A 26525-nucleotide genomic window follows, 5' to 3' on the forward strand; every position below is an offset into this window, starting at 1 on the left:
GGATATTCTTCCTGTGCTTCCATGGGTTTCCGCCGGGTACTCCAGTGTCTTCCCATACTTCAAAATATACTGGTAAGAAAATTTACTCAAAACAAAATTAACACTCATGTGTATGTGTGTGATCATGTGATAAGGAATATAGAGTGTAAGCACTGGGGCAGGGAGTGATGTGACCCCTAGTGTGTATGTGTGTGGCCATGTGATGGGGAATATAGAGTGTAAGCACTGGGGGCAGGGAGTGATGTGACCCCTAGTGTGTATGTGTGTGACCATGTGATGAGGAATATAGAGTGTAAGCACTGGGGCAGGGAGTGATGTGACCCCTAGTGTGTATGTGTGTGACCATGTAATGGGGAATATAGAGTGTAAGCACTGGGGCAGGGAGTGATGTGACCCCTAGTGTGTGTGTGTGTGAGCATGTGATGGGGAATACAGAGTGTAAGCACTGGGGCAGGGAGTGATGTGACCCCTAGTGTGTATGTGTGTGAGCATGTGATGGGGAATATAGAGTGTAAGCACTGGGGCAGGGAGTGATGTGACCCCTTGTGTGTATGTGTGTGACCATGTGATGGGGAATATAGAGTGTAAGCACTGGGGCAGGGAGTGATGTGTCCCCTAGTGTGCATGTGTGTGACCATGTGATGGGGAATATAGAGTGTAAGCTGCACTGGGGCAGGGAGTGATGTGTCCCCTAGTGTGTATGTGTGTGACCATGTGATGGGGAATATAGAGTGTAAGCTGCACTGGGGCAGGGAGTGATGTGTCCCCTAGTGTGTATGTGTGTGACCATGTGATGGGGAATACAGAGTGTAAGCACTGGGGCAGGGAATGATGTGACCCCTAGTGTGTATGTGTGTGACCATGTGATGGGGTATATAGAGTGTAAGCACTGGGGCAGGGAGTGATGTGTCCCCTAGTGTGTATGTGTGTGACCATGTGATGGGGAATATAGAGTGTAAGCACTGGGGCAGGGAGTGATGTGTCCCCTAGTGTGTATGTGTGTGAGCATGTGATGGGGAATATAGAGTGTAAGCACTGGGGCAGGGAGTGATGTGTCCCCTAGTGTGTATGTGTGTGACCATGTGATGGGGAATATAGAGTGTAAGCTGCACTGGGGCAGGGAGTGATGTGACCCCTAGTGTGTATGTGTGTGACCATGTGATGGGGAATATAGAGTGTAAGCACTGGGGCAGGGAGTGATGTGGCCCCTAGTGTGTATGTGTGTGACCATGTGATGGGGAATATAGAGTGTATGCACTGGGGGCAGGGAGTGATGTGACCCCTAGTGTGTATGTGTGTGACCATGTGATGAGGAATATAGAGTGTAAGCACTGGGGCAGGGAGTGATGTGACCCCTAGTGTGCGTGTGTGTGAGCATGTGATGGGGAATACAGAGTGTAAGCACTGGGGCAGGGAGTGATGTGACCCCTAGTGTGTATGTGTGTGAGCATGTGATGGGGAATATAGAGTGTAAGCACTGGGGCAGGGAGTGATGTGACCCCTTGTGTGTATGTGTGTGACCATGTGATGGGGAATATAGAGTGTAAGCACTGGGGCAGGGAGTGATGTGACCCCTAGTGTGTATGTGTGTGACCATGTGATGGGGAATATAGAGTGTAAGCTGCACTGGGGCAGGGAGTGATGTGTCCCCTAGTGTGTATGTGTGTGACCATGTGATGGGGAATATAGAGTGTAAGCTGCACTGGGGCAGGGAGTGATGTGTCCCCTAGTGTGTATGTGTGTGACCATGTGATGGGGAATATAGAGTGTAAGCACTGGGGCAGGGAGTGATGTGACCCCTAGTGTGTATGTGTGTGAGCATGTGATGGGGAATACAGAGTGTAAGCACTGGGGCAGGGAGTGATGTGACCCCCTAGTGTGTATGTGTGTGACCATGTGATGGGGAATATAGAGTGTAAGCACTGGGGCAGGGAGTGATGTGATCCCTAGTGTGTGTGTGTGTGAGCATGTGATGGGGAATACAGAGTGTAAGCACTGGGGCAGGGAGTGATGTGACCCCTAGTGTGTATGTGTGTGACCATGTGATGGGGTATATAGAGTGTAAGCACTGGGGCAGGGAGTGATGTGTCCCCTAGTGTGTATGTGTGTGACCATGTGATGGGGAATATAGAGTGTAAGCACTGGGGCAGGGAGTGATGTGTCCCCTAGTGTGTATGTGTGTGAGCATGTGATGGGGAATATAGAGTGTAAGCACTGGGGCAGGGAGTGATGTGTCCCCTAGTGTGTATGTGTGTGACCATGTGATGGGGAATATAGAGTGTAAGCTGCACTGGGGCAGGGAGTGATGTGACCCCTAGTGTGTATGTGTGTGACCATGTGATGGGGAATATAGAGTGTAAGCACTGGGGCAGGGAGTGATGTGGCCCCTAGTGTGTATGTGTGTGACCATGTGATGGGGAATATAGAGTGTATGCACTGGGGCAGGGAGTGATGTGACCCCTAGTGTGTATGTGTGTGACCATGTGATGGAGAATATAGAGTGTAAGCACTGGGGCAGGGAGTGATGTGACCCCTAGTGTGTATGTGTGTGTGACCATGTGATGGGGAATATAGAGTGTAAGCACTGGGGCAGGGAGTGATGTGACCCCTAGTGTGTATGTGTGTGAGCATGTGATGGGGAATATAGAGTGTAAGCACTGGGGCAGGGAGTGATGTGACCCCTAGTGTGTATGTGTGTGACCATGTGATGAGGAATATAGAGTGTAAGCTGCACTGGGGCAGGGAGTGATGTGACCCCTAGTGTGTATGTGTGTGACCATGTGATGGGGAATATAGAGTGTAAGCACTGGGGCAGGGAGTGATGTGGCCCCTAGTGTGTATGTGTGTGACCATGTGATGGGGAATATAGAGTGTATGCACTGGGGCAGGGAGTGATGTGACCCCTAGTGTGTATGTGTGTGACCATGTGATGGGGAATATAGAGTGTAAGCAGTGGGGCAGGGAGTGATGTGACCCCTAGTGTGTATGTGTGTGACCATGTGATGGGGAATATAGAGTGTAAGCACTGGGGCAGGGAGTGATGTGATCACTAGTGTGTATGTGTGTGACCATGTGATGGGGAATATAGAGTGTAAGCACTGGGGCAGGGAGTAATATGACCCCTAGTGTGTATGTGTGTGACCATGTGATGGGGAATATAGAGTGTAAGCACTGGGGCAGGGAGTGATGTGACCCCTAGTGTGCATGTGTGTGACCATGTGATGGGGAATATAGAGTGTAAGCACTGGGGCAGGGAGTGATGTGACCCCTAGTGTGTATGTGTGTGACCATGTGATGGGGAATATAGAGTGTAAGCTGCACTGGGGCAGGGAGTGATGTGACCCCTAGTGTGTATGTGTGTGACCATGTGATGGGGAATATAGAGTGTAAGCACAGGGGCAGGGAGTGATGTGACCCCTAGTGTGTATGTGTGTGACCATGTGATGGGGAATATAGAGTGTAAGCACTGGGGCAGGGAGTGATGTGACCCCTAGTGTGTATGTGTGTGACCATGTGATGGGGAATATAGAGTGTAAGCACTGGGGCAGGGAGTGATGTGATCCCTAGTGTGTATGTGTGTGACCATGTGATGGGGAATATAGAGAGTAAGCACTGGGGCAGGGAGTGGTGTGACCCCTAGTGTGTATGTGTGTGACCATGTGATGGGGAATATAGAGTGTAAGCACTGGGGCAGGGAGTGATGTGACCCCTAGTGTGTGTGTGTGAGCATGTGATGGGGAATACAGAGTGTAAGCACTGGGGCAGGGAGTGATGTGATCCCTAGTGTGTATGTGTGTGAGCATGTGATGGGGAATATAGAGAGTAAGCACTGGGGCAGGGAGTGATGTGACCCCTAGTGTGTATGTGTGTGAGCATGTGATGGGGAATATAGAGTGTAAGCACTGGGGCAGGGAGTGATGTGACCCCTAGTGTGTGTGTGTGTGTGTGAGCATGTGATGGGGAATATAGAGTGTAAGCACTGGGGCAGGGAGTGATGTGACCCCTAGTGTGTATGTGTGTGAGCATGTGATGGGGAATATAGAGTGTAAGCACTGGGGCAGGGAGTGATGTGACCCCTAGTGTGTATGTGTGTGACCATGTGATGGGGAATATAGAGTGTAAGCACTGGGGCAGGGAGTGATGTGACCCCTAGTGTGTATGTGTGTGATCATGTGATGGGGAATATAGAGTGTAAGCACTGGGGCAGGGAGTGATGTGACCCCTAGTGTGTATGTGTGTGACCATGTGATGGGGAATATAGAGTGTAAGCACTGGGGCAGGGAGTAATGTGACCCCTAGTGTGTATGTGTGTGACCCTGTGATGGGGAATATAGAGTGTAAGCACTGGGGCAGGGAGTGATGTGACCCCTAGTGTGTATGTGTGTGACCATGTGATGGGGAATATAGAGTGTAAGCACTGGGGCAGGGAGTGATGTGACCCCTAGTGTGTATGTGTGTGACCATGTGATGGGGAATATAGAGTGTAAGCACTGGGGCAGGGAGTGATGTGACCCCTAGTGTGTATGTGTGTGACCATGTGATGGGGAATATAGAGTGTAAGCTGCACTGGGGCAGGGAGTGATGTGACCCCTAGTGTGTATGTGTGTGAGCATGTGATGGGGAATATAGAGTGTAAGCACTGGGGCAGGGAGTGATGTGACCCCTAGTGTGTGTGTGTGTGTGTGTGTGAGCATGTGATGGGGAATATAGAGTGTAAGCACTGGGGCAGGGAGTGATGTGACCCCTAGTGTGTATGTGTGTGAGCATGTGATGGGGAATATAGAGTGTAAGCACTGGGGCAGGGAGTGATGTGACCCCTAGTGTGTATGTGTGTGACCATGTGATGGGGAATATAGAGTGTAAGCACTGGGGCAGGGAGTGATGTGACCCCTAGTGTGTATGTGTGTGACCATGTGATGGGGAATATAGAGTGTAAGCACTGGGGCAGGGAGTGATGTGACCCCTAGTGTGTATGTGTGTGACCCTGTGATGGGGAATATAGAGTGTAAGCACTGGGGCAGGGAGTGATGTGACCCCTAGTGTGTATGTGTGTGACCATGTGATGGGGAATATAGAGTGTAAGCACTGGGGCAGGGAGTGATGTGACCCCTAGTGTGTATGTGTGTGACCATGTGATGGGGAATATAGAGTGTAAGCACTGGGGCAGGGAGTGATGTGACCCCTACTGTGTATGTGTGTGACCATGTGATGGGGAATATAGAGTGTAAGCACTGGGGCAGGGAGTGATGTGACCCCTAGTGTGTATGTGTGTGTGACCATGTGATGGGGAATATAGAGTGTAAGCACTGGGGCAGGGAGTGATGTGACCCCTAGTGTGTATGTGTGTGACCATGTGATAGGGAATATAGAGTGTAAGCTCTGGGGCAGGGAGTGATGTGACCCCTAGTGTGTATGTGTGTGACCATGTGATGGGGAATATAGAGTGTAAGCTCTGGGGCAGGGAGCGATGTGACCCATAGTGTGTATGTGTGTGACCATGTGATGGGGAATATAGAGTGTAAGCTCTGGGGCAGGGAGCGATGTGACCCCTAGTGTGTATGTGTGTGAGCATGTGATGGGGAATATAGAGTGTAAGCACTGGGGCAGGGAGTGATGTGATCCCTAGTGTGTATGTGTGTGACCATGTGATGGGGAATATAGAGTGTAAGCTGCACTGGGACAGGGAGTGATGTGGCCCCTAGTGTGTATGTGTGTGACCATGTGATGGGGAATATAGAGTGTAAGCACTGGGGCAGGGAGTGATGTGACCCCTAGTGTGTATGTGTGTGAGCATGTGATGGGGAATATAGAGTGTAAGCACTGGGGCAGGGAGTGATGTGATCCCTAGTGTGTATGTGTGTGACCATGTGATGGGGAATATAGAGTGTAAGCTACACTGGGGCAGGGAGTGATGTGTCCCCTAGTGTGTATGTGTGTGACCATGTGATGGGGAATATAGAGTGTAAGCACTGAGGCAGGGAGTGATGTGACCCCTAGTGTGTATGTGTGTGACCATGTGATGGGGAATATAGAGTGTAAGCACTGGGGCAGGGAGTGATGTGACCCCTAGTGTGTATGTGAGTGACCATGTGATGGGGAATATAGAGTGTAAGCACTGGGGCAGGGAGCGATGTGACCCCTAGTGTGTATGTGTATGACCATGTGATGGGGAATATAGAGTGTAAGCACTGGGGCAGGGAGTGATGTGACCCCTAGTGTGTATGTGTGTGAGCATGTGATGGGGAATATAGAGTGTAAGCACTGGGGCAGGGAGTGATGTGACCCCTAGTGTGTATGTGTGTGAGCATGTGATGGGGAATATAGAGTGTAAGCTACACTGGGGCAGGGAGTGATGTGTCCCCTAGTGTGTATGTGTGTGACCATGTGATGGGGAATATAGAGTGTAAGCACTGAGGCAGGGAGTGATGTGACCCCTAGTGTGTATGTGTGTGACCATGTGATGGGGAATATAGAGTGTAAGCACTGGGGCAGGGAGTGATGTGACCCCTAGTGTGTATGTGTGTGACCATGTGATGGGGAATATAGAGTGTAAGCACTGGGGCAGGGAGTGATGTGACCCCTAGTGTGTATGTGTGTGACCATGTGATGGGGAATATAGAGTGTAAGCACTGGGGCAGGGAGTGATGTGACCCCTAGTGTGTATGTGTGTGACCATGTGATGGGGAATATAGAGTGTAAGCACTGGGGCAGGGAGTGATGTGACCCCTAGTGTGTATGTGTGTGAGCATGTGATGGGGAATATAGAGTGTAAGCACTGGGGCAGGGAGTGATGTGACCCCTAGTGTGTATGTGTGTGAGCATGTGATGGGGAATATAGAGTGTAAGCACTGGGGCAGGGAGTGATGTGATCCCTAGTGTGTATGTGTGTGACCATGTGATGGGGAATATAGAGTGTAAGCACTGGGGCAGGGAGTGATGTGACCCCTAGTGTGTATGTGTGTGAGCATGTGATGGGGAATATAGAGTGTAAGCACTGGGGCAGGGAGTGATGTGACCCCTAGTGTGTATGTGTGTGACCATGTGATGGGGAATATAGAGTGTAAGCACTGGGGCAGGGAGTGATGTGACCCCTAGTGTGTATGTGTGTGAGCATGTGATGGGGAATATAGAGTGTAAGCACTGGGGCAGGGAGTGATGTGATCCCTAGTGTGTATGTGTGTGACCATGTGATGGGGAATATAGAGTGTAAGCTACACTGGGGCAGGGAGTGATGTGACCCCTAGTGTGTATGTGTGTGAGCATGTGATGGGGAATATAGAGTGTAAGCACTGGGGCAGGGAGTGATGTGACCCCTAGTGTGTATGTGTGTGAGCATGTGATGGGGAATATAGAGTGTAAGCACTGGGGCAGGGAGTGATGTGATCCCTAGTGTGTATGTGTGTGACCATGTGATGGGGAATATAGAGTGTAAGCACTGGGGCAGGGAGTGATGTGACCCCTAGTGTGTATGTGTGTGAGCATGTGATGGGGAATATAGAGTGTAAGCACTGGGGCAGGGAGTGATGTGACCCCTAGTGTGTATGTGTGTGACCATGTGATGGGGAATATAGAGTGTAAGCACTGGGGCAGGGAGTGATGTGACCCCTAGTGTGTATGTGTGTGAGCATGTGATGGGGAATATAGAGTGTAAGCACTGGGGCAGGGAGTGATGTGATCCCTAGTGTGTATGTGTGTGACCATGTGATGGGGAATATAGAGTGTAAGCTACACTGGGGCAGGGAGTGATGTGTCCCCTAGTGTGTATGTGTGTGACCATGTGATGGGGAATATAGAGTGTAAGCACTGAGGCAGGGAGTGATGTGACCCCTAGTGTGTATGTGTGTGACCATGTGATGGGGAATATAGAGTGTAAGCACTGGGGCAGGGAGTGATGTGACCCCTAGTGTGTATGTGTGTGACCATGTGATGGGGAATATAGAGTGTAAGCACTGGGGCAGGGAGTGATGTGACCCCTAGTGTGTATGTGTGTGACCATGTGATGGGGAATATAGAGTGTAAGCACTGGGGCAGGGAGTGATGTGACCCCTAGTGTGTATGTGTGTGACCATGTGATGGGGAATATAGAGTGTAAGCACTGGGGCAGGGAGTGATGTGACCCCTAGTGTGTATGTGTGTGAGCATGTGATGGGGAATATAGAGTGTAAGCACTGGGGCAGGGAGTGATGTGACCCCTAGTGTGTATGTGTGTGAGCATGTGATGGGGAATATAGAGTGTAAGCACTGGGGCAGGGAGTGATGTGATCCCTAGTGTGTATGTGTGTGACCATGTGATGGGGAATATAGAGTGTAAGCACTGGGGCAGGGAGTGATGTGACCCCTAGTGTGTATGTGTGTGAGCATGTGATGGGGAATATAGAGTGTAAGCACTGGGGCAGGGAGTGATGTGACCCCTAGTGTGTATGTGTGTGACCATGTGATGGGGAATATAGAGTGTAAGCACTGGGGCAGGGAGTGATGTGACCCATAGTGTGTATGTGTGTGAGCATGTGATGGGGAATATAGAGTGTAAGCACTGGGGCAGGGAGTGATGTGACCCCTAGTGTGTATGTGTGTGACCATGTGATAGGGAATATAGAGTGTAAGCACTGGGGCAGGGAGTGATGTGACCCCTAGTGTGTATGTGTGTGACCATGTGATGGGGAATATAGAGTGTAAGCACTGGGGCAGGGAGTGATGTGACCCCTAGTGTGTATGTGTGTGAGCATGTGATGGGGAATATAGAGTGTAAGCACTGGGGCAGGGAGTGATGTGACCCCTAGTGTGTATGTGTGTGACCATGTGATAGGGAATATAGAGTGTAAGCACTGGGGCAGGGAGTGATGTGACCCCTAGTGTGTATGTGTGTGAGCATGTGATGGGGAATATAGAGTGTAAGCACTGGGGCAGGGAGTGATGTGATCCCTAGTGTGTATGTGTGTGAGCATGTGATGGGGAATATAGAGTGTAAGCACTGGGGCAGGGAGTGATGTGATCCTGCCTCTGGTCTGCCAGAAACACTACAATAATAACATCATCATCATTTTATTCACATCCAAAAATATATACCCTGCTGATCAGTATACACAGATAATAAAGATTATATGGGAAACATGTGACTGACAGGTAAATATAAGTACAGTCACAGGTTAGTCACAGGGTGATCCCATCTGGCTATAAGCCTGTGGAACTGGTTATTACTGTAATATTGTTTATTTTAGGACTGATAAGAAGTGTAGTAATATTTGCCATACATTTATTATAATTTGCTGCTACAGGTTATTTACCAGTTACTTTCTGCTTCTACAAACTGTATTAATATAATCCAGAGTTGGGAGCAAAGTAAAGTAAGGAAGTAACTTTGCACCTGGTCAGAGCATTCTGCAATACAAGGGGGGGCAATATGATTATTATGTGTGCATGAGGGAAAATACTGGCTGCCTCTGCATTTAGCCCACATACACTGGGCAGCTTTATTCTTACACTTCAATTCAGACTTGAGTTTGTACGTACCTCTCCTGAATCTAAATCTTATGAGTAAATTTACAGAAAACAAAACTCACCCAAACTCGATTCTTAGTAAACACTCGGGTGAGTTTTCTGTTTTTCAACTCGCAAATTTACTAAGAAGGGAGTTTAGCTGAAAAAGTGAGTTTTCCGATGGTGAAGTAGATCGAGATTTCTTCCCCTAGTTGCGAGTTTAGATGAGATTACTCACCCGAGATTGCAGTTGTTTTCGCTCTGCCAAACTCACCCGAACAAGCAGCCTCCACATATCAGTATCAGTGAGATATATCAGTATCAGTGAGATATATCAGTATCAGTGAGATATATCAGTATCAGTGAGATATATCACTATCAGTGAGATATATCACTATCAGTGAGATATGTCAGTATCAGTGAGATATGTCAGTATCAGTGAGATATGTCAGTATCAGTGAGATATGTCAGTATCAGTGAGACATATCAGTATCAGTGAGATATGTCAGTATCAGTGAGACATATCAGTATCAGTGAGACATATCAGTATCAGTGAGACATATCAGTATCAGTGAGACATATCAGTATCAGTGAGATATGTCAGTATCAGTGAGACATATCAGTATCAGTGAGATATATCAGTATCAGTGAGATATATCAGTATCAGTGAGACATATCAGTATCAGTGAGACATATCAGTATCAGTGAGATATATCAGTATCAGTGAGATATATCAGTATCAGTGAGATATGTCAGTATCAGTGAGATATTTCAGTATCAGTGAGATATATCAGTATCAGTGAGATATGTCAGTATCAGTGAGATATGTCAGTATCAGTGAGATATGTCAGTATCAGTGAGACATATCAGTATCAGTGAGATATATCACTATCAGTGAGATATATCAGTATCAGTGAGATATGTCAGTATCAGTGAGATATATCAGTATCAGTGAGATATATCACTATCAGTGAGATATATCACTATCAGTGAGACATATCAGTATCAGTGAGATATGTCAGTATCAGTGAGACATATCAGTATCAGTGAGACATATCAGTATCAGTGAGATATATCAGTATCAGTGAGATATATCAGTATCAGTGAGATATATCAGTATCAGTGAGACATGTCAGTATCAGTGAGACATATCAGTATCAGTGAGATATATCAGTATCAGTGAGATATATCAGTATCAGTGAGATATATCAGTATCAGTGAGATATATCACTATCAGTGAGATATATCAGTATCAGTGAGATATGTCAGTATCAGTGAGATATGTCAGTATCAGTGAGATATGTCAGTATCAGTGAGATATATCAGTATCAGTGAGATATGTCACTATCAGTGAGATATATCAGTATCAGTGAGATATATCAGTATCAGTGAGATATGTCAGTATCAGTGAGATATATCAGTATCAGTGAGATATATCAGTATCAGTGAGATATGTCACTATCAGTGAGATATGTCAGTATCAGTGAGATATATCAGTATCAGTGAGATATATCAGTATCAGTGAGATATGTCACTATCAGTGAGATATATCACTATCAGTGAGATATATCACTATCAGTGAGACATATCACTATCAGTGAGACATATCAGTATCAGTGAGACATATCAGTATCAGTGAGACATATCAGTATCAGTGAGATATATCAGTATCAGTGAGATATATCAGTATCAGTGAGATATATCAGTATCAGTGAGATATGTCACTATCAGTGAGATATATCAGTATCAGTGAGATATGTCAGTATCAGTGAGACATATCACTATCAGTGAGACATATCACTATCAGTGAGACATATCAGTGAGACATATCAGTATCAGTGAGACATATCAGTATCAGTGAGATATATCAGTATCAGTGAGATATATCAGTATCAGTGAGATATATCAGTATCAGTGAGATATGTCACTATCAGTGAGATATATCAGTATCAGTGAGATATATCAGTATCAGTGAGATATGTCAGTATCAGTGAGATATGTCAGTATCAGTGAGATATGTCAGTATCAGTGAGATATATCAGTATCAGTGAGATATATCAGTATCAGTGAGATATGTCAGTATCAGTGAGATATGTCAGTATCAGTGAGATATGTCAGTATCAGTGAGACATATCAGTATCAGTGAGATATATCACTATCAGTGAGATATATCAGTATCAGTGAGATATGTCAGTATCAGTGAGATATATCAGTATCAGTGAGATATATCACTATCAGTGAGATATATCACTATCAGTGAGATATATCAGTATCAGTGAGATATGTCAGTATCAGTGAGACATATCAGTATCAGTGAGATATATCAGTATCAGTGAGATATATCAGTATCAGTGAGATATATCAGTGAGATATGCGAAAGCTGCTTGTGTTGTACCTGTAAAAAATGGGTTAAAAGATAATAAAAAAATGACGTAGGGTCCCCCCCAAAAGCATAACCTGCCCCGGACTTGTCAGCCAGTCCTGCTTCCTAAAATTACGGGGCCCAAAATGAGTAGGGTTCCACTGTAACCATTCCAGGCTGCAGGGTCAGTCCTGGTTTTAAATATAGGGTGAAAAAAATTGCGTTAGGGGTCCCCCTATATTTAAAACCAGCACCGGACAATAACTGACCGGGGTGTAATACCACAGATCGGAGACTCTATTACCGGGTCTCCAGGGTCAAAGCATTCACACCCCAAGCCGGTCAGGCCAAGCTGGGGATCTCAGGGGAGGTAGGGCCCCACACAAGAAGGGGACCCCCTCTCCTGAAACCCCAGGCTTGGTCTGAAGCCCAGGGCTCTTCCCTGCACCCCTGCACTGTGGGTACAGGGGTAATAAGGTGTAAAATCAAAGTAAACTATTGTATTTTACAATGGAACTACAGGTGCCAGCATGCCTGCCCTTTTACACTTGTGGAACTACAAGTGGCAGCAGGTGGCTGGCACACGTACCTCCATTGTAAAATAAATAGTTAAAGGAAGACATAACACACACACACATTGCATGTAGTACAAGTTTATTACACACATATATCAATCACACATACTTACCTGTACCAGCCGGTCTGTCCTCTTCTCCAATGTAGATATCCATGTTGAATGACCCGCAAAAAAGATTGTATACTCACCTCCACCCTGACGCTGCTCTCCGTAGCATCCAGGGTCTTGGCAAAACAATAAAACGACTTACCTGAGCCAAACCGAACATGTGTAAGTATATACTATTACATATACTTACACCTCGCGAAATGACAATGACCAAAATCATCTGTCATTTCTCACGGGCCGCTAGCCAATCAGTGGCAGCTTTACATGTAGTGGCCGCTCATTGGCTGGTCCACGTGGTCCCAAGAGGTGGTCTATTTGAAACTTCAATTTATCAGTGAGTTTGCTACAATCTCACTTGAGATTGTAAACTCGAATCTTAGTAAATTCCAGAGGTGCATCTTTTCATGAAAAGTACGTCCTAGTTTGGCCGATGGTGAGTTTTTTCAAGTTTATCATCTCACACGAGTTTTAACAGTGAAGAGAGAGAACTCGCTTCCAAACTCACGAGTAAATTTGCGAGTTGAAAAACATGCCTAAACTCACGTGAGATTGCAATCTCAACCAAACTCGATTCTTAATAAATCTACCCCTTACTATCTTAAGTTCCCCAATAAACTAACGACAGATTGCAGCAATTCACCGATCCCGAAACGCAGGGGTAGACACATTTGTTGAGCAAATCAGGAATTTCACTAATCCCGACGGATCAGTGACCATCAATGGCTGACAGTCGGCATTCCTGCCAGATCGGATCGGTGAATCTGCCAGCAGATGTATGGGGCTCATTCCTGCGCAATTTTACTTCTGTCCCCCTGCAGTGGAGAATAGGTTCTACCAAGGTGCAAATGACTTGATCCTTATTGTTTTGCTCCTAACTCAGAACCAGTCCCACTGTCTTCCCATGTAAACAGGGGTCATTACAGCATGAAATTATAGTAACAAATAGATAACTATGTGAAGCAGATACAACAAAATGCTGCATCATTCAGTAACACAGAATGAATCCTATAGGGCTTCTATACTCTATGAGACTCCTGAAAGACTAACAGTGAGATTGTGTGTGCTATTATTTACTAAGAATCGTGTCTGCCCGAAAATGAACACGCTGGGCATCACTGGGACACGTGTGCGTTTTTCTTGATCAAACACACAAATTTACTAAGAATCATGTTTTCCGATCGTGTATGGAATCGCGTTTGATCATGTGCGAGTTCAGTTGTATTTGGAGTGAAATTAATAGATCTGCCTATGAGCTGCGTGTTTTGCAGACATTATGCATTGATCAGTGTGATCTGTGCAACGCTTACATGTGTTATGTGTAAAGAAAAATTATTTGATAAAAATTGGTACAGGGTTTTACTAGCACTGGACTTTTGAGCCCTCTCTGGTCCTGGAAAAAATGGGTGAGACGTGGAGGGCGGGGGAGTGAGGGGGGATTTAATGGGCTAGGGTGAATCCTGGGGTTTTATCCCTGCACCCCTGGAGGCAAGGGGTGCAGGAGTAGTCTGTTAAATACAGAGATGAGTGGAGAACCGGACCCACCCGAACTTCCAGATCTGAGGAGAGAACAGAGCCAGGCTCAGGTTTCCCCGCATGACTCGGATTTTAAAACGCGGCAAAAAGTCATCCTCCCACTGTTGGTTTCTCCAGGGTTTTGTATTATATAAAGGTCCCGGCAATCTGCGCCATTTTCACTCCGGCTATAGAGAGAGATGCTAGCAGACGTAGTCAGTCACAGATATGGTCACTGTCCAGTCAGGGTCTTGGCCTGAAGGCTGCTGCTGTGTTGTCCATAAAGAGGCTGAGGCTGCAGTATATAAAGAGGAACTTCATTCAGTGGGTGCTGCAGCTACTGTGTCACTTGTCCTGTCAATTAACTGTCTGCTGCTATATTTTTGTCCTTATCATCAGGCTAGGGCTTCAGTCCATAGGCTAAACAATGGCCTATGACATAAGGAAAGGAGCAGGAATGCACCTTAGTAGAGCACAGTGGAGAATAATTTCCATGTTGTGCAAGGTTCTCCAAGCCTTTGACCTTGCCACATGTGAAGCCAGTCAAGTCATTCCCCTAATCAGACTTTTGCAAAAGCAGCTGGAAAAACTGAAGGAGGAGCTGAAACAGAGTGATTCCGCTAAGTATGTTGGACTTATAAATCAAACCCTTCATTCGCTTTGTCAGGATCCAAGGGTCATCAATCTCTTGAAATCAGATCACTATATTTTGACGACCATACTTGAGCCAAGGTTTAAGTCATACCTTGTGTCTTTCTTTATGACAGACATAAAACTGAAGAGAAGCAGAGTCGTTTGTGAAAAAATTGTCAGCTCAAGCGACATATGACACGGCACCATCTCCTCATTCAGTTTCTGTGGCTGACAGGAAAAAAACTAAATTTTCCTAAGAGATGGTGATGCAGATCAGTCAGCAAAACCTAATGAAATCTGGTTGGGTCTGAAAGAACTGCCCACAATGAGTGACATGTCTACCGTGACTTTGGCCCTCATTCAGAGCCATACGCTCTGAGCAGAGCGCACGCTCTGAATGAGGGCCGGGCTCCATTTTCATGGAGCGTCCTCCTGGACGCTCGTATAGCTGTGGGTCACCACCCACAGGCTATACGAGCGTGCATTGTGATGGTCGCGATGGTCGAGACCATCGCGACCATCGAATTTGCGAGCCAGAGCCTGCGGTTGAAGTTTTCAACCGCAAGCTCCGGAGTGATTTTGGCTCTATCAGAGCCAAAATCACTCCCACTGACATCACTAGTGATGTCAGTGGGCCGGCTTCTGACGGGAGGCGTTCCCAGGGAACGCCCCCGTCAGGGAGGCACGCCCCCGGCATGCCCACCAAAGGGGGCGTGCTGTCAATCAACATTGACAGCACGCCCCCTTTGATCGGACACAACGAGCGAAGGACTTTCCTTCGCTCGTCGCGTCTGGCGCATGCACACGACGGAGCTCCCTCCGTCGTGCGCATGCTCAGTCCATAACATCGACCCACTTGCGAGCGGACAGCCGCTCGTGAGTGGGTCTGAATCAGGCCCTTTGTCTGATACAGAGAATGGTGGATGACTATTTTAGGGATAGCATACAAATAGGCATGTCAGACAGCCCATTTCACTACTGGCAGGAAAAAGAGGCAATTTGGAGTCCCTTACACAAACTGGCTTTGCTGTACTTAAGTTTCCCACCCTCAGTGTGTACTCTGAGTTTTCAGCGCAGCTGGGACCCTTGTCAGTGATCGGCGTAGGCAGTTACTTCCCAAAATGTGGAAAAGATGTTCATCAAAATTAATTACAAATTCCACGAGGAAGACCTCTACCAGCACTTACATCCAAAAAATACAGAAGCGTCTGTAATGGTAGATTCCAGCGGGGACAAATTAATATTGTGTGAAGAAGAGGAGGATGTACACACTGATGGGGGTGATGATGACCTCTGATCTTACCTTTGTTGCAAATCCAGTTTGGTGGTAATGATCCCATACATAATGTCCAATGCACATTGGCAGCTTGTTTTGTGTGGGGTCCAAACAAGTCAATCATTTAAGCCACAAGTGGCAATCCCTGTCGCTGAAGTGATTGGTTTGTTAAGCTGTGAATATCCTGTTTCATATATACAACATAAGGGTGGGTTGGAGGGCCCAAGGACAATTCCATCTTGCACCTCTTTCCTTTGCATTATGTGCTGGTTGGGGCATTGCTGCCTGACATTTAATGTTATGGTTTATGAATGCCCAGAAATTATAATGGCACAGACAGCATCTCCTGCATGACCCCTTCATTTTTTTAAAGAAAATTCTGAACCACCAAGTTGATGGGGTGGGCAAATATGAGCAGCAGCAGCACAGAGCATCCTCCTGCCAGGATGTGTGCAATAAAGTGCAAATAGGTTTAATACAAAAATTTGTTTGTATATTGGTCACATACATACATATTTACATGGTACATACAGTGCGTAAAGCAGGCTGAGGTAACCTGAAGCACGGCACCTGTTGTTCACAAATAACTTCCAGTAGGCCCAGCAAACATCACAGATGCTGGGAGTTCTAGTTCAGCCGGAGAGCTACAGGCTGCTTTCCTCTGATATAAACAGCAAGTCTGGTCCCATTATCCCTAACAACCTCCCTGAGTACAAAGTAAATGTCTGTTTACAGTATGTTCTAGCAGCACCTCCACAAGCAAGGCCACCTCATTTCTATTCGATGTATAAAAAATTATAAAACCTCCTCCAGATCAAAGATGTCTTTTAGAAACTGAAGAACTTGATCCTAGATTGATCTTCCTTTATCATTTTTTTTTAAGATTCAAAACATTAAAATAAATAAATTAAAAACTAAGCAGTCCTTCCGTCCTTTCCCTGTCTTCAGTACATAAACATTCCAACTCCATCGGGCCTCTGACCTAGTTAAGGAAATCATTCTTGGTTTTTAAAATTCCTAGGGGTCGTATAGTTTTATTAAACTGCCATCCTGTCAACCACTGCAATGCCACTCTAACATGTGGCAGTTCAGCTTCCAACATGGCACAGTTCCGCCCACTGCTGTCGCTTAGCTTAGTCAGCCAGCTAGCTGGATGCATTCTTTTGGCCCTAAAGTAGATGAAAAAAATCAATATTGTGAGCTGTGAGGTGGTCACAATTGACTGGAAATGACTGGAAATAAATGTTATTGAGGTAAATAATACTGTAGGATCAAAAACAGGCCCAAATTATGTGATTTTAGCTGTTTTTATTTATTTATTTTTCTTAGAAAAATACAGATCCAAAATCAAAACCAAAACACGCAAGGGGCGGTATTGGCAAAAACAAATCCCGATCCTAAACACAAGGAGATGCAGTTATACCCTCACAGCTGCACTGGCCCCCACCTTTGGGTTTTTCACTCTTTCATTGCTGTACACTGGGCATTAAGAAATCGGCCACACCCTTCCATATTGTCTATAGGAAGTAGGGGGTCTTGAAACCCTACATTCCTGTCATCTCCCTCCTAAAGGATTTTATATCCCATGACCTGGCTTGACCAGGTCTGACCATCTGCATTAAGGATGTATCTCTCCCCAAACTTTATGGCCTGGAGAGATAAGAGATGGTTATCTAGATGCCTGGTTCCAGGAAGACAGAAATCTGCCCCAAGCCTTTTAGGAATACAGGTCAAATACAGGACACTGCTTAGAAACCATTTTGATACACACACACTATATATATTCACATGACATCATTCCTGCCTATTATTCTTGAGATAAACGTCACACATGCCCCTTAGAGTCCCTGAGCATCTCATGAGGTAATAGTAGGAATACTGTGTGGAGTCCCCCGAGCACAGCCTGTCCAGCTGCCTTGTGTTCTCCTTTCCTCTCCGGCCACCCCTGGCTTTACTTCCTCACCCATGTTAGTTTCCTCCTCTCTGGCTGTGGTGCTCTGTCCCATCTGTCTGCCTGTCTCCTCCTCTGTCTGCAGCCCCATTGTTTTGTCTCTGTCTAATGTACCTATCTCCCGTGTGTGCATCTGACCCCCTCCCCATGTATGAATATGTACCCATTCCAATGTTTGCATCAGTCTCCCTCCTTATGTCTCCCCAAATGTGTTTCTGTACCCATCCTAATGTGTTTCTCTTCCCCCTCCCCATTTGTGCCTCTTCTTCTAGCCCCTGTACTGTGTACTAATTTGTGCTGTGTGTCTCAGCCTACCACGTGCCCCCATACCCATCCCAATGTGTGCTTCTGTCCCCTACTATATGTGCCCCCATACCCATCCCAATGTGTGCCTCTGTCCTCTACTATATGTGGCCCATACCCATCCCAAAGTATGCTTCTGTCCCCTACTATATGTGCCCCCATACCCATCCCAATGTGTGTCTGTCCCCTACTATATGTGCCCCCATACCCATCCCAATGTGTGCCTCTGTCCCATACTATATGTGCCCCCATACCCATCCCAATGTGTGCCTCTGTCCCATACTATATTTTCCCCCATACCCATCCCAATGTGTGCCTCTGTCCCATACTATATGTGTCCCCCATACCCATCCCAATGTGTGCCTCTGTCCCCTACTATATGTGCCCCTGTACCACCCCAATGTGTGCCTCTGTCCACTACTATATGTGCCCCCATACCATCTCAATGTGTGCCTCTGTCCCCAACCATATGTGCCCCCATACTCACCCCAATGTGTGCCTCTGTCCCATACTATATGTGCCCCCATACCATCCCAATGTGTGCCACTGTCCCCTACCATATGTGCCAAGTACCCATCCCAATATGTGCCTCTGTCCCCTACCAAATGTGCCCCCATAACCATCCCAATGTGTGCCTCTGTCCCCTACTATATGTGCCCCATACCCATCCCAATGTGTGCCTCTGTCCCCTACTATATGTGCCCCCATACCCATCCCAATGTGTGCTTCTGTCCACTACTATATGTGCCCCCGTACCCACCACAATGTGTGCCTATGTCCACTACTATATGTGCCCCTGTACCCATCCCAATGTGTGTCTGTCCACTACTATATGTTCTCCCGTACCCATCCCAATGGGTGTCTGTCCCATACTATATGTGCCCCTGTACCCAACCCAATGTGTGTCTGTCCCCTACTATATGTGCCCCCGTACCTATTCCAATGTGTGTCTGTCCCCTACTATATGTGCCCCCGTACCGATCCCAATGTTTGCCTCTGTCCCCTACCATATGTGCCCCGTACCCATCTGAATATGTGCCTCTGTCCCCTACCATATGTGCCCCATACCCATCAGTGTGTGTCACTGTTCCATACTATATGTGCCCCCACACCCATCCCAATGTGTGCTTCTGTACCCTACTATGTGTGTCCCCATACCACCCCAATGTGTGCCTCTGTCCCATACTATATGTGCCCCAATACCCATCCCAATGTGTGCCTCTGTCCCCTACTATATGTGCCCCCATACCAATCCAAATGTGTGCCTCTGTCCCCTACTATATGTGCCCCCATACCATCCCAATGTGTGCCTCTGTCCTCTACTATGTGCGCCCCTGTACCCATCCAATGTGTGTCTGTCCCCTACTATATGTGCCCCCATACCCATCCCAATGTGTGCCTCTGTCCCCTACTATATGTGCCCCCGTACCCATCCCAATGTGTGTCTGTCCCCTACTATATGTGCCCCCATACCCATCCCAATGTGTGTCTGTCCCCTACTATATGTGCCCCCATACCCATCCCAATGTGTGCTTCTGTCCGCTACTATATGTGCCCCCATACCCATCTCAATGTGTGTCTGTCCCCTACTATATGTGCCTCCATACCCATCCCAATGTGTGCTTCTGTCCCCTACTATATGTGGCCCCATACCATCCCAATGTGTGCTTCTGTCCCCTACTATATGTGCCCCCATACCATCCCAATGTGTGCCTATGTCCACTAATATATGTGCCCCTGTACCCATCCCAATGTGTGTCTGTCCCCTACTATATGTGCCCCCATACCCATCCCAATGGGTGTCTCTGTCCCCTACTACATATGCCCCTGTACCCATCCAAATGTGTGCCTCTGTCCCCTACTATTTGTGCCCCCATACCATCCTAATGTGTGCCTCTGTCCCCTAACATATGTGCCCCTATACCCATCCCAATGTGTGTGTCCCCTACTATATGTGCCCCATACCCATCCCAATGTGTGCCTCTGTCCCCTACTACATGTGCCCCCGTACCCATCCTAATGTGTGTCTGTCCCCTACTATATGTGCCGCCATACCCATCCCAGTGTGTGTGTCCCCTACTATATGTGCCCCCATACCCATCCCAATGTGTGCCTCTGTCCCCTACTACATGTGCCCCCATACCCATCCTAATGTGTGTCTGTCCCCTACTATATGTGCCTCCATACCATCCCAATGTGTGCTTCTGTCCCCTACTATATGAGTCCCCATACCATCCCAATGTGTGCCTCTGTCCCCTACTATATGTGCCCCATACCCATCCCAATGTGTGCCTCTGTCCCCTACTATATATGCCCCATTCCCATCCCAATGTGTGCCTCTGTCCACTACTATATGTGCCCCCGTACCCATCACAATGTGTGCCTATGTCCACTACTATATATTCCCCCATACCCATCCCAATGTGTCTGTCCCCTACTATATGTGCCCCCATACCCATCCCAATGTGTGCTTCTGTCCCTTACTATATGTGCCCCCGTTCCCATCCCAATGTGTGCCTCTGTCCCTTAACATATGTGCCCCGTACCCATCTGAATATGTGCCTCTATCCCCTACCATATGTGCCCCATACCCATCACAGTGTGTGTCACTGTCCCATACTATATGTGCCCCCATACCCATCCCAATGTGTGCTTCTGTCCCCTACTGTATGTGTCCCCATACCATCCCAATGTGTGCCTCTGTCCCCTACTATATGTGCCCCCATACCCATCCCAATGTGTGCCTCTGTCCCCTACCATATGTGCCCCATACCCATCCCAATGTGTGCTTCTGTCCCCTACTATATGTGTCCCCATACCATCCCAATGTGTGCCTCTGTCCCCTACTATATGTGCCCCCATACCCATCCAAATGTGTGCCTCAGTCCCCTACTATATGTGCCCCCATACCATCCCAATGTGTGCCTCTGTCCCCTACCATATGTGCCCCTATACCCATCCCAATGTGTGCCTCTGTCCTCTACTATATATGCCCCCATACCCATCCCAATGTGTCTGTCCCCTACTATATGTGCCCCCCATACCCATATCCCAATGTGTGTCTGTCCCCTACTATATGTGCCCCATAGCCATCCCAATGTGTGCTTCTGTCCCCTACTATATGTGCCCCCATACCCATCCCAATGTGTGCTTCTGTCCCCTACTATATGTGTCCCCATACCATCCCAATGTGTGCCTCTGTCCCCTACTATATGTGCCCCCATACCATCCCAATGTTGCCTCTGTCCCCTACTATATGTGTCCCCATACCATCCCAATGTGTGCCTCTGTCCCGTACTATATGTGCCCCCATACCAGCCCAATGTGTGCTTCTGTCCCCTACTATATGTGCCCCCATACCATCCCAATGTGTGCTTCTGTCCCCTACTATATGTGCCCCCGTACCCATCCCAATGTGTGTCTGTCCCCTACTATATGTGCCCCCGTACCCATCCCAATGTGTGTCTGTCCCCTACTATATGTGCCCCCATACCAATGTGTGCCTCTGTCCCCTGCTATATGTACCCCAATACCCATCACAATGTGTGCCTCTGTCCCATACCATATGTGCCCCGTACCCATCACAATGTGTGCCTCTGTCCCATACTATAGGTGCCCCCATACCCATTCCAATGTGTACCTCTGTCCCACACTATATGTGCCCCCATACCCATCCCAATGTGTGCCTCTGTCCCCTACCATACGTGCCCCATACCCATCACAATGTGTGCCTCTGTCCCCTACCATATGTGCTCCGTACCCATCACAATGTGTGCCTCTGTCCCGTACTATATGTGCCCCCATACCCATCCCAATGTGTATATTTTGTATTTGTAGTAGTGTCTCCCTATTTGCATTTCTCTTTGCCCACAAATGTTTGTTTCTTTGTCTACATTTTATAACTTTCTTACTTTCCCACAATGGCCGAGAGGCCCCCGAAAATCAGGTGGCACTCCTAGCCGCCCGGAAAAGAGTACAAGTCTCCCGGAGTCGGCAACCTCCTGCCCCCAGCCATCTACTTACTGGGTGAAGTGCTAGGTCCAGGTGGCAGATGATCTGATTTGCGCTGATAGGCATCATTGTAGCCACGTCGGCACTGTATAATGCCGTCTGCATTGTATTGTGGGGGCGTGGTCATGATTATGCGATTGTACCAGCGCCCCCCCATAATGCTTTCTTTGCAGCGTCATTCCCCCTATGTCACGCCACGCCCTGCGCTGTGCACAGATGTTCTATGAGGCTGCAGTGTGGCAGTATGTATCAAGCTCATGCCCAACAGCCAAAACCATCCTTACCCTATGGGGTACTTTACACAAAACAGGGATCCAAAAGGATCCTTACCTGTTGGTAGTCAATTGCGCAGTCGCAGGCTGATGGCTGCACGAGCGAATTTCAGCCTCCAGGTCATAAAATGAATAAAGAAATAAAAGCATTGCCAGGGCAGCTGGGCATTGCGGAGCTTTGGCGACAGGAAGATGGTGCATACTGGCAGTAGGCGGTGATCTCCATGAATGACGGTGTTATAATGGCACAATGTGAGGGCACAGGATGTATGCCGGCACATTGCAACCCTAACTCTCTCTCTCTCTATCTCTATATATGAATTTATTACCACTTTTTAAAATTATACGGCTATATATAGATTTAATATCATAATGAATAACAGGATATTCAGTATTTACATTGCATGATAAAGTGTATAGATTTGTACAACTACAGGTAACTATAGGAGCGAATAAAGTGGATAACGGCATTTAATAACTTAATTATATGGCAGAAGAGAGTCTATGTGAATGACATAGATCTAATAACGTCACGGGATGGAATGACCTGTGATTGGCGCCAGGAAACAATTATGTTTACAGCTCGTCGACGTTACGCTACGTTCCATTTTACGTCCACAATGTAAATTATATGCCAGCATACAAGCGATTGGCACAGATCTGGTCACTAAGCGGCAGCACTGAGGGGGATATTCATGGGAGCTTGGGGAGATAAACTACCAACCAATCAGCTCCTAATTGTCATTTATCAAACACAGGAGTCTATTTACTAAGGCTTGGATAAAGATAAAGTCCACGGCAGTAAAGTACCAACCAACCAGCTCCTGTCATTTTTCAAACACAACCTGCAACAACATGACAGGAGCTGATTGGCTGGTACCTTATCACCATCCAAGGCTTAGAAAATAGACCCCACAGCCTGTGACATGACATTTAGGAGCTGATTGGTTGGTGCTTTGGCCAGGGATGCACTAAAGCTGGAAATGCGGTAAAACCCCAGAAATGTACTAAGCACCACGCTTCTTACCGGTAAGCTTACCCTGATTGGATCCCTCCCATAACCCCACCGTGGCTGCCGTCCTTCTGCGCATGTGTAGAAGGACGCCACAGGGACTTCTGGGTGTTAAACCTGTGTCCGGGGGCATTGCAAACGACATCTCTATCGATAGAGAAATCGCATTTATAAGTGCATACCGCAGTATGTACCCGAAGAGAAGCGGGATGTACCGCATTGCGGATGTGACGCTTAGTACATCCGTCCTTTATCTCTCTCCAAGCTTTCATGAATACCCCCTTATATCCTCTACTAGTAAACTGTCAGACCGGGCACTGATCGGTAGCTCTGATCACAGGCAACAGGGCGCCACTGACCACAGGGAACAGGGCGAAACTGAACACAGGGAACAGGGCACCACTGAACACAGGGAACAGGGCGCCACTGACCACAGGGAACAGGGCGCCACTGACCACAGGGAACAGGGCGCCACTGACCACAGGGAACAGGGCGCCACTGACCACAGGGAAGAGGGCGCCACTGACCACAGGGAACAGGGCGCCACTGACCACAGGGAACAGGGCGCCACTGACCACAGGGAACAGGGCGCCACTGACCACAGGGAACAGGGCGCCACTGACCACAGGGAACAGGGCGCCACTGACCACAGGGAAGAGGGCGCCACTGACCACACGTTACAGGGCGCCACTGACCACACGTTACAGGGCGCCACTGACCGCACGTTACAGGGCGCCACTGACCGCAGGGAACAGGGTGCCACTGACCACACGTTACAGGGCGCCACTGAGCACACGTTACAGGGCGCCACTGACCACACTTTACAGGGCGCCACTGACCACCCCGAGATAAATGGCTGAGATGGAGTTATACTAAACATTATGTACTGTATGTGATGTGAGAATAAAAACTGTTGAAACCGGACTAAACATATTGGGCACGATTCTATTCAGCGCGATGTAAATAGCGCCGGGAGTGAGCTCCCGGAGCTATTCAATACACCGCGCTGCCAAGTCCGACTAATGATTTCTTCTCTCATCCCTCCGGGGATGAGAGAAGAAATCCGACAAAAGTCCCGGCGCGAGGCTGTTTTCTGCCCTTCGCGCCTGGAAAACAGCCTTGTGCCGGGAAGTTAGGTCGGGGAATGCCTGTTATCGCGCCTAAACACAATGTTTAAGGCGCGAGAATGAGCCTTCCCCGACCTAACATCGCGATGAATTGAATAGCTCCGGGAGCTATCTCCCAGCGCTATTTACATCGCGTTGAATAGAATCGTGCCCATTGTAACCCCACTCTATCCTCTAAAGGAACACTAGGTTACTAACTCCCATGTAATCCCTAAACTCCTATTAGGTGGAGTACCTCCTATTACTATTACAGTGCCTCCCCCTAGGCGGTATTCAGGGCTAGCCTAGGAATCCCCGACCTCTAAGCTTTCAATATAAATTATACTCAGTTGGGTATTGTGTAAAGAAACTCTCTATTCCTTTAGTGAACAATCACTTGTACAATGTACTATAGTAACATTCAGTATATTTCCTACTTCTCAGATCACACTTCACAACATTACATAACAGATTACATTTACCAATTACATCCAATAGAATTAAAATAACAGTAAGGGTTAGAAAGGTATGCACTCTTATATTGTATGTCCTTCAATGAGTCTAATCCTCCAGAACTATCTTCCTGCTGAAACTTGGCGGTGACAGTATGAATCCTTGGAACACGTCATGTAATCCTGGACAAATTCATTTCTCTATTACTACCCTTACACTGGTTCCTGCGCCCTCCTGTAGTGCTGCCAGTAATCTGTATACATATAGGTCTCTATTAGAGATGAGTGGGTCCGGGTCCCTGAGAACCGGACCCATACGAATTTTGGGGATCCGGGGCGATCAGAGCGCAGCTCGGATCTCTCTGCCTGCTCCGGATCCCTGACCCGAGACAAAACCTTGTAACCCCTCTGTCGAGTCGCGGGGTTTGGTTTTCAGCGGGCTTAACGCTGATTGACTGAGCGAGTAGTCTGTCACGGCTCTCAGCCAATCAGCGTTAAGCCAATTGAAGACACTACCAAAGGAGGAAAAAATATGGCACCTGCCATCCCCCGCCGCCTGACACCGCCGGCACCCCGCTGCCGACACACCCACTGGCAGCATCCCCCGCTACCGACACTCCTGCCCTACGTACTGAGAACACCATCAGCTACCCCCACACTGCGGACACTCCCACATTGGGGACACTACCAGCACCCCTGCACTGCCGACAGTCAGCAAACCTGCACTGACGACATCACTGGCACCCCCGCTCTGCTGACACCACCGGCACCCTGCATTGAGAACACCCCTGCACTGCCGGCACAGTCAGCAAACCTGCACTAAAGACACAGTTGGCACCCCCGCACTGCCGACATCACCAGTACCCTTCACTGAGGACACTGCCAGCACTGCCATTCCATGTCCTGAGGACACCATCAGCAACCCCGCTCTGCTGACACTGCCGACACAGTAAGTGCACTATTGGTGTATCCAGCCCACACTGTGTAACACACTTTATCCATGTTGGAAATTAGAAGCTGAACTGCCACATGTTAGTGCCGCCCACTGTGTCACTTAGCTTAGTCAGCCAGCTAGCTGGATGCAACCTTTTGGCCTTAACTAGATTAAGCAAATAATATTGTGAAGTGGTCAAAATTGATTGGAAATTACTGGAAATAAATGTTATTGAGGTTAATTATACTGTAGGAACAAAAACAGGCCCATTTTAAGTGATTTTAGCTGTTTTTATGATTTGAGAAAAAATCCAGATCCAAAACGAAAACATGAAAACAAAACACCAAGGAAAAAAATCCAAAACCAGATTCAGATCCAAAACCAAAACACGAGGGTCGGGACACATCTCTAGTCTCTATAAGTAATACAGCCAGTGCTTTAGGTTCTGTGGTAACTTATGCTGAATCTCTTCCAAGCTGAGTTTCTGGAAATCCAGGTAATAATAGTCTATACTGTAGCTAAATTATATCTTATGTACT

The 26525-nt window shown here is 47.5% G+C and overlaps 1 protein-coding gene across 3 annotated transcripts in view; it reads right to left on the minus strand.

Annotated features, from left to right (window-relative positions):
* The window catches only part of SLC18A2 (solute carrier family 18 member A2), a 397553-nt gene that overhangs the window by 305008 nt on the left and 66020 nt on the right, over nucleotides 1-26525 (minus strand). The window lies entirely within an intron of this gene.

The sequence above is a fragment of the Taudactylus pleione genome, unplaced genomic scaffold (assembly GCF_031769625.1).
Source record: "Taudactylus pleione unplaced genomic scaffold, aTauple2 ptg000892l, whole genome shotgun sequence".
NCBI lineage: Eukaryota > Metazoa > Chordata > Amphibia > Anura > Myobatrachidae > Taudactylus > Taudactylus pleione.